An 8610-nucleotide genomic window follows, 5' to 3' on the forward strand; every position below is an offset into this window, starting at 1 on the left:
TCACTTTTAGTCAACAATATATAATAATAATAATAAAAAACTAAAAGAACTACATTTTACCAGTCTAAGAGAATCACTAGTCGTCGAAGTTTCCACCATTTTGTTTACCTCAGGTGCTGTACACAGTCGGAATATAAATATATGCTTAAAATCACCTGTAAACAGCTGCAGAAACCCAAATTGCAGATGATTTTTATATGACAACAGTGTTATATGAAAAATGCCCTCTGAACCTACCAGAAATACTGTCGTATAAATATTCCCAGTGTTTCGGCACAACGCCTCGGAATGGCGTCTCTTCTTCTTCTTTACTTTCGGTTTTAGTTACCTGGATAAGGTGTAGTAGATGTAGTTATTCGCTAATAATGTCACGAGTTGTGTTTTACTCCGACCAGAGGAGGGACTGCCCGTTTGGACTGAACGTCACGTCACATGATGCTGGCAGATTATATTTTATTACAGAGCACAAATAAATAAACATAAATGTAAAGGTAATTGTTGCTCTTGAAAACAACGTTTAAATGACTAAAGATTAAATGAAACAAGCTTAATAGATTTTGTTGTGTTGCTTGATCAAAAATCAATGAAAAGTTCAGTACAACTACTTTTAATACATTTATTCAACCTTACCAAATATTTTAATCATAAAAATAAAATGTGAGTTTTGTGAACAATGCTTATCAATTTAATTCAACAAAACCTCAGCAAAATATTTAATTTGAGTTCAATCAATCTTATTGTCTATTCCTGCAAATAGTTCCAGTAATGGAGGAACTGCCCTCCCATTAGAAAAGGCAAATCCATCCACATATTTACTCGTGCAAAGAAGATAAACTTTGTGTTGTTTGGGGATTTTTAGACTTTAAAAACATGCCTACAGAGCAAACACATTTCTAACACAATTCACATTTATTCACATTCCTCAATGTTCACCATTGCCGTGTCACCGGGTGTATGAAAATAAAGTCAATGGTCAGCGCTAGGTCTCTGTCATCAAAGAAAGGTGACCTGACCTCTCTTTGGAGGAGCAAGTAAGCAACATGAAGCGTCTATAAATTATCTGTCCTGATTGCTTGTTAGTTTAATGACTTAATTAATTTCTCTTTCACTCCCTCAGGTCTGTGCTGAGTTCAAAAGAATTACATTTGTGGACCTCAAAACATCCTTTATGACATCTCTTGATGAACATAGCAACACCCTCATCAAAATATATTATGCAAAGAGACAGACCTTGTACTGTAGATGAAATGAGATTATCCGGGACAAACCTGAAGAGCAGGTATGGTTCCTAAAATAATGAATACTACAGAATGAGTTGTTATCTGTAAATCATTTGAATAAACTGTTTGAGAATATATTACCTCTTACCCATAAAGTGAAATCATCATAAACTCAATAATCACAATATGACATTTTCCTCAAATCGGGCAGCCCTGTTATAAGCACATTTCAACTTTTTGTTCATACAATGCAAGTGAGTGTGTGCCATCAGGCTGCTGACTCTTTGACGGTTCAAAAGACATATTTAGACAGCATAAAAGTAATCCACACGACTCCAGTCGATCAATTAATGTGTTCTGCATTTAACTTTAAATCGTTATTCCAGCCAGCGCTGGGATGCTGTTTGAAATGACCAACACTCGGCAAGATCAGCTTGAATTGTCAAACCTGAAACATATTTTGTCATTGCCAAACAAGCTATGGTTGTTATGGTATTGACATATTTGTCTTGGTAGTTCTATTAAGTTGTTCTTTCAGATTTTATTAATAAAAATATACATCATTTATACATATACATAATAAATATACTCACTGACATTTTTCAGAACACCTGTGCACCTACTTATTCATGCGATGTTCTAATCAGCCAATCGTGTGGCAGCAGTGCATATAATGTTGCAGATACGGGTCAGGAACTTCTGTTAATATTCACATCAACCATCAGAATGGGGAACAAGTGTGATATCAGTGATCTGGACTGTGGCATGATTGTTGGTGACAGATGGGCTGGTTTGATTATTTCTGTAACTGCTGATCTCCTGGGATTTTCAGGAACAACACTCTCTAGAATTAACTTGCCAAAGTTCATCCAGTGAGTGGCAGTTCTGTGGATGAAAATGCCTTGATGATGAGAGAGGTCAGCAGAGAATGGCCTGAAAGTCTACAGTAACTCAGATAACCGCTCTGTAATATTGCAGTGAGCATCTCAGAATGCACGTCAAATCATGAGGTGGATGGGCTACAACAGCAGATGACCACATCGGGCACTTTATTAAGACCATAATGTTCTTAACAAAGTGCTCAGTGAGTGTAAATATATGTATTTATTTACCTGTAGACTGATGGCAGATAGACACAAGAGATGTAAATATGCCCAAGAGTACAGGGGTGGCCAAAAGCAAAGAAGGGTGTAAATGTAGAGCCTATAGGGGCTGTCACGTGACTAATGAATGAAATGACTTGAATAAAGGTTCGTTCATCGTGCTGAATGTCATTCAATGATCCAAGTCTGTAAAATGGTCTGATCTTCCCATCGCTAATGAATAAAACTCAAGAATATTTTCCAAAGGCAGGAGAAGTGCGTAATAAAAACAAGATAGAAATAGATTTAAGGGGGTTGTTGCAGCATGAATCATTGACATGTTTTTATTGTCCAAATGCTCTATTAAGTTGAACTCAGGTTTAGGACTCTTTGTGTGTGTTTCTGGTTCATAATTGCAGTTTTAGTATGAGGTGATTCATCCATTGATTAATTCTTTGACTTATTCATGCATCATTAATGAATGCAAGTACTATGCCCACACTGCACGAAACATAAGACTACCTTCATTGTTTTTACATTTTTTTTAAAGTACAAAGTGCTTTAAAGTGTTTTATTACATGAAATGAACAACAGAAAAATAAATGAATAAAAAAACATGCTGGGTCCAAATGACACATTGGCTACTATTGAAAGGAATGTTCCGGGCTCAATACAAGTTAAGCTCAATTGGCAACATTTGTGGCATAATATTGATTAACACAACATTTTTTTTATTTCGTCTCATCCCTCCTTTTCTTAAAAAAAAGCACAAAAAAGGGGTTCCAAAAGAAAGAGAGATAAAGTCAAATAAACAGTAAATGTGTAACGAGTGACTAAGTAAATCACGGGTCACAATGAGCACGTAACAATACACACAACAGGGAGCTAACAGGCAAAGCTGTTATGCAACCTAAAGGCTACAAACCCATAAATTCAACTGGCTTTTAAAAGGTAGGAAGCACCCTCCATTGGTCGAGAGAGATATGATGTCATCAGGGTAGTGAAGATTGGCAGCTCAGAGAACCAATAACTGTAACCTAATCAGAGAGAGTGAAAGAGAAAAAAACAAGCATGTGTAAACATACATACATAGAGAAGTAACATTTACACACATATTGTTGATGTCATGATACTTTGTTGTACCGTAAAATGGCTTCTACCACAGAATGAACAGGCGTTTTAATATCAAATTTTGGGTTAAATGTTCATAATGGTGTTTTCTTATTGTTATACTTTCGGTTTTGATTGGATAATGTGTTAACATGTTAAATGCTAAAGCATCTCTGAAAGAGAGTGTAAATGTGAACAGATGTGATTCATGATCCGGATCTGTGAACTCCAGTCTTCCATCATCACAGTCCAAACACACCCTGATTAGTTTCGGTCTGTGCCCGAGAAATAGACGCCTCACATGTCCTCCGCTGACGGCTTCATTGAATTCTACCCGCTAAACACCAGTTTCATGTACAACAGTAAAGAGAAGACTCTTATGGGAAGAATGGCAAAGAAAAAGACACTTTTGAAACAGAAAAAGAAAAGGTTTGAGTGGGGAAAGAAACACAGACATTGGACAACAGATATTTGGAAAAGAGTGTTACGGATCTAAACCCCATTGAGCTTTTGTGGAATCAGTTAGACTGTAAGGTGCGTGAGAAGTGCCCGACAAGACAGATACATCTATGGTAAGTGCTACAGGAAGTGTGGGGTGAAAGGTCAAGTGTTACAGGAAGTGTGGGTTGAAAGGTCAAGTGCTAGAGGAAGTGTGGGGTGAAATGCCAACTGAGTATCTGGACAAACAGACCGCTAGAATAACAAACATCTGCAAAGCTGTCATTTGCACGTGCAGAATTTTTTTGATGAGAACTCTTTGAAGTAGTTTAAGAAGTTCTGAAATGTATTTACAAATTGTAATAGTAATTATTCACATTATTAATGTCCTGACTATACAGTGATCAGCTGAATGCCACTTTGGTGAATAAATGTAACAATTTCTTTCCATAAGAGCAAAATCTGTCCATTATTCCAGTCTTGTGGCCGCCAGTGTATATATATACGTGCCTATGGCCCCGACTACACCACACACTACTCGCACTACTTACACTTCAAAATGACATCAAATAGAGCAGATGTGTGCGGTTTGGGACACACCTTTTGTCAAACCATTTTTTTTAAGTTCCCTTTTTCAAACATAATGAAATCATTGAGCTCTGATGTCATCAGTGTTATGTGAGCATTATCATACTGAATAGTATCAGATATGTTTGTGTACAGAGTTTCTATATGAAGTCACGAGAGCTTTCAGAAATAATGCAGTTATCATCATCCAGAATCACATGATTTTAAACTTTTATTGTCACTATCAGGATATAAACCCATTCCACATGATGACTTTAAGTCTACAATAAACTGAAACAGGTATCTAAATGTCACCAGTCTAAGTGAACATAAAGTTTATGTTATTTGTTTCAATCATAAATGCCTCAATGATCACGTGTCCACTATTTTGATGACCTCAGATTGTTTGCACATCCGGAATATAAAGATCCGGCTTGAAATCACCTGTAAAGAACTACAGAAATACATCATATAATATATTATAAACTCAAACAGAAATATGAATACATTGTTGTATGAAACATATCACGTGAAACTACCTCAAAATGTTTCTGGTTAAAGACTCACAATGTTTTTCTCTTCACTTTCGGTTTTGCTTGTGACGCATTTTGTAAAAACAAATGTTTTAGTCCACCCAGACGAAAAAAAAACAACAAAAAAAAAAAACATAACTTCACTGCCACCCTCTAGTCGAAAAAGTATTCATGTAAACTGAGAGGTTTATGTGTTATCATCAACACAACACTGTCTATTTGATTCACAGGTGTAAAATGCGTCAATCCAGTTGAACAATCTCCCTCTACTGGCGCAGATCATCATCATCATCATCATCATCATCATCATCATCATCATCATCATCATCATCATCATCATCACATTTCTCAGGCGAGTCTCAGATCTGCTGTTGTTGTTGTTTGCTCATATTTCGACAGGATCCTCACTGCAGACTGTAGCGCGATGACGTACTGGATCTAATCCCATGCGGATTTTGGTGACAGTGCATGTTTTGTTTTTTATTTACACGCACTACATTATTATTTAGTATTAAAGTATTACACTTGTTTAATATATCTTAGCTTTAAAAAATGGTCATAACCATGGATTTCATAAATTAATTTTCCTTGTTTTTCCTCTTCACCCACAGAAAACAAATATATCAATTAAGCAATTCTCCTCACTTGTTGCCTTGCTAAATTAACCACGAAGACCTCTTGCTAAGAATGAATAATGTCATTTTAAGTATATTAAATAAAAAAAATGGTAAATAATTAGTGATAAATAACATTATTGGTGGTTATGCTTTGTTGATTTTCTGACAAATCTATTGTTTATTTTTTCCTTCAAGAAAAAAACTCAAGATGAGATCTTGGCTTTGAGTGGATTTTTTGATGACATTAAAAAAAAGACAGAAACATAGTACATGTACTGCTATGAATCTCCTGTTCATGCAGTCCTCATCTTGTGAATTAAGGAGAAATAAATTATATATATGTGTGTATTTAAAATGTTTGCTTGTTTTTCATTGTAGTTAGCCATTTTTAAAACTAGTTTATTCGTTAATTTTCTGTTTAAAGACCAGCATTACACAAGTGACTGTACAACTGCTCATGTATTGAAACTACAGGACTATACAGTATATCCTTAAAATGAAGTATAACTTAAAATTAAACTTCCTCAGACATTTATTTACAGAGAATCAATTTGAAATCATGTGAGCTTTCAGAAATAATTCAGTTATCATCATCCGGAACTGTTTGTTTCTCCACTTCCACTGAAACCGTCTTTGGTAAAATTTCCAGCTGCTTCCCTTTACAGATCGTCTCGATGTACGGCACTAAAGCATCTCTGAAAGAGAGTGTAAATGTGAACAGATGAGCTTCATGATCCGGATCTGTGAACTCCAGTCTTCCATCATCACAGTCCAAACACACCCTGATTCGTTTCGGTCTGTGCCCGTCACATGACACACGCTGACAGGGTGATGTCATCGCCCAGTACTCGCCGTCCCGTACGCTGATGACCCAAAGGCCTTCTTCTGGACACGCCTCAAACATCTCTGTGCGCTTGATTGACACCTCGGCCACACCCAGTGTCCAGTTGGAACTGTCGCCCAACTCTACGACCCAAGAGTGCTGCCCAGAGCTCATGACCTCTGACCCCAGAGTACACGTGTAGGGGTCAAAGCGTTCAGGAACAGCGGGGAGGAAAGGCTGGTGGTCCTCGAGATGCAGGACCTGATTGAGAGCAGGAGAAATGTACAAGGAGGAGGATGCGGTGTTAGGATCCAGCGTGACAGGAGCTAGACATGGAGAGAGATAGAGAGAGATTGATTTGGGTTGAAATTTTTCGATATGACGGACATGAATATAGCACATTGTAGGAGATTGCAGGGACAACACTCAAAAGAACAAATTAGCGGTCACAATTAAAAAATATTTGACTGCAAAATTCTGCGATTGTCCAATCAGAATCAAAATTATTCCAAAGAGATGTGTAATAAAATTGTTTACCTCATTTTTCAAAATCATGCAAAATCACACACTTTCTATACACACACACTCACTGTAGCTGACGATCCTCAACATCTTCTTCCACACTTTGAATCTCAGATTGGCCACATGTTCAGACACATTAATCAAAGATCCAAATTGTTCCTCTGGTTTCTGTTTACACTTCCATATTCTACAACAACATTCAACAAACATGACTGAAAAAACAAACAAAAGCATTGATATACAGTATAACAAAACCAAACAATTGGATACCTTCTGGCCGTTTCTTCAAAGCCCTTGAAAAGAAGAACAAGTTTGTGTGAATTCAGAAAATTCTTTCTTTAATTAAGATGATCGGATCTCCAGATTACCTCCTGAAAGTCGACATCATCCGTCTTCATCCCTTCTTCAATGGCTCTGATGGTGTTGGAGATGCATTCAATGATCTGATCTATCTTCTGAGATTGTTCTTTCATTGTCTGACTCTTCTGTTGTTCTTCCTCTCTCAGAGCTGTGATCCTGCGCTCCTCTTCCTCCTTCAGGAACCGATGAAGCTTCTCAAACTCCTCTTTCATCTGTGTGTCCGTCTGCGGAGCCTGAGTCTACAGCAGAGATCACGTATTGAGACTCAGATGAATAGATCACTCAAAAAGTTATACACATCAGGGATGGCAAGTCTGTAAAAGTCTTTAGTACAAGATGGTTAAAAATCGTACACGTTGGTTTGTACAAAAACACATGACTTTTACTCCCACAGAGAAAAATAAACGAAGCAACAAACAATGTTGTAACAATTTTTCCTAACTTTTATGCTCAAACTCAAACTGACACCTGTTCATTGATGTTTACTTTCTTAAAGTCTAAGATGGAAGATTAGCTCAATTTTGAAATTCAGTTTATTTGTTGATTGGTTGGTTTCTTTTTCTCCCCAATCTGGAATGCCCAATTCCCAATGTGCTCTAAGTCCTCGTGGTGTTGTAGTGACTCGCCTCAATCCGGGTGGCGGAGGACGAATCTCAGTTGCCTCTGCGTCTGAGACCGTCAATCCGCGCATCTTATCACGTAGCTTGTTGAGCGCGTTACCGTGGAGACGTAGCACGTGTGGAGGCTTCACGCTATTCTCCGCGGCATCCACACACGACTCACCACACACCCCACCGAGAGCGAGAACCACATTATAGCGACCATGAGGAGGTTACCCCATGTGACTCTACCCTCCCTAGCAACAGGGCCAATTTGGTTGCTTAGAAGACCCGAAGTCACTCAGCACATCCTGAATTTGAACTCACGACACCAGCGGTGGTAGTCAGCGTCTTTACCACTGGTAGGTTTGTATGGGAATAAACATCCTTTTTGTATGTGCCAAGTCTTACAGTATCTTATAATTTTGTTATTTCATGCAAATGATTTTGAGTTGTCATGAAAATCCTTTCTGACTTTTTACATAAAGAGAGAAAGAAAAAGAGGACAGTAATTCACTTATAGAATAAAAGGACATGCCACAAATGCTTAACCAGAATATTCCTCTAAATGTCCTGTAAAGTGGTTTATAGATATATCAGTTTGGTTGTTCGGCACATTGTTTAGTGACCTGATTGTGCTCAATGGCAGATTGACAGGTGTGTTTGATGAGGTCACATGTCCAGATCTTCTGTTTCAGCACATTGACTGAAGTCTTGATCTCCTCCTGCAGGAATAAAC

The 8610-nt window shown here is 37.6% G+C and overlaps 1 protein-coding gene across 2 annotated transcripts in view; it reads right to left on the minus strand.

The window, feature by feature from the left end:
- LOC127651725 (NACHT, LRR and PYD domains-containing protein 12-like) overlaps positions 1 to 306 on the minus strand; it is a 26949-nt gene extending 26643 nt beyond the window's left edge. The window contains exon 1 of one of the 2 annotated variants that reach the window (XM_052137705.1): positions 238 to 306. The gene's annotated coding sequence lies outside the window, so the exon portion shown is untranslated. The remainder of the gene's footprint in view (positions 1 to 237) is intronic. The other variant, XM_052137706.1, reaches the window with a different exon arrangement.
- Positions 307 to 8610: the final 8304 nt, after the last annotated feature.

Source organism: Xyrauchen texanus, chromosome 11 (assembly GCF_025860055.1).
Source record: "Xyrauchen texanus isolate HMW12.3.18 chromosome 11, RBS_HiC_50CHRs, whole genome shotgun sequence".
Taxonomy (NCBI): domain Eukaryota; kingdom Metazoa; phylum Chordata; class Actinopteri; order Cypriniformes; family Catostomidae; genus Xyrauchen; species Xyrauchen texanus.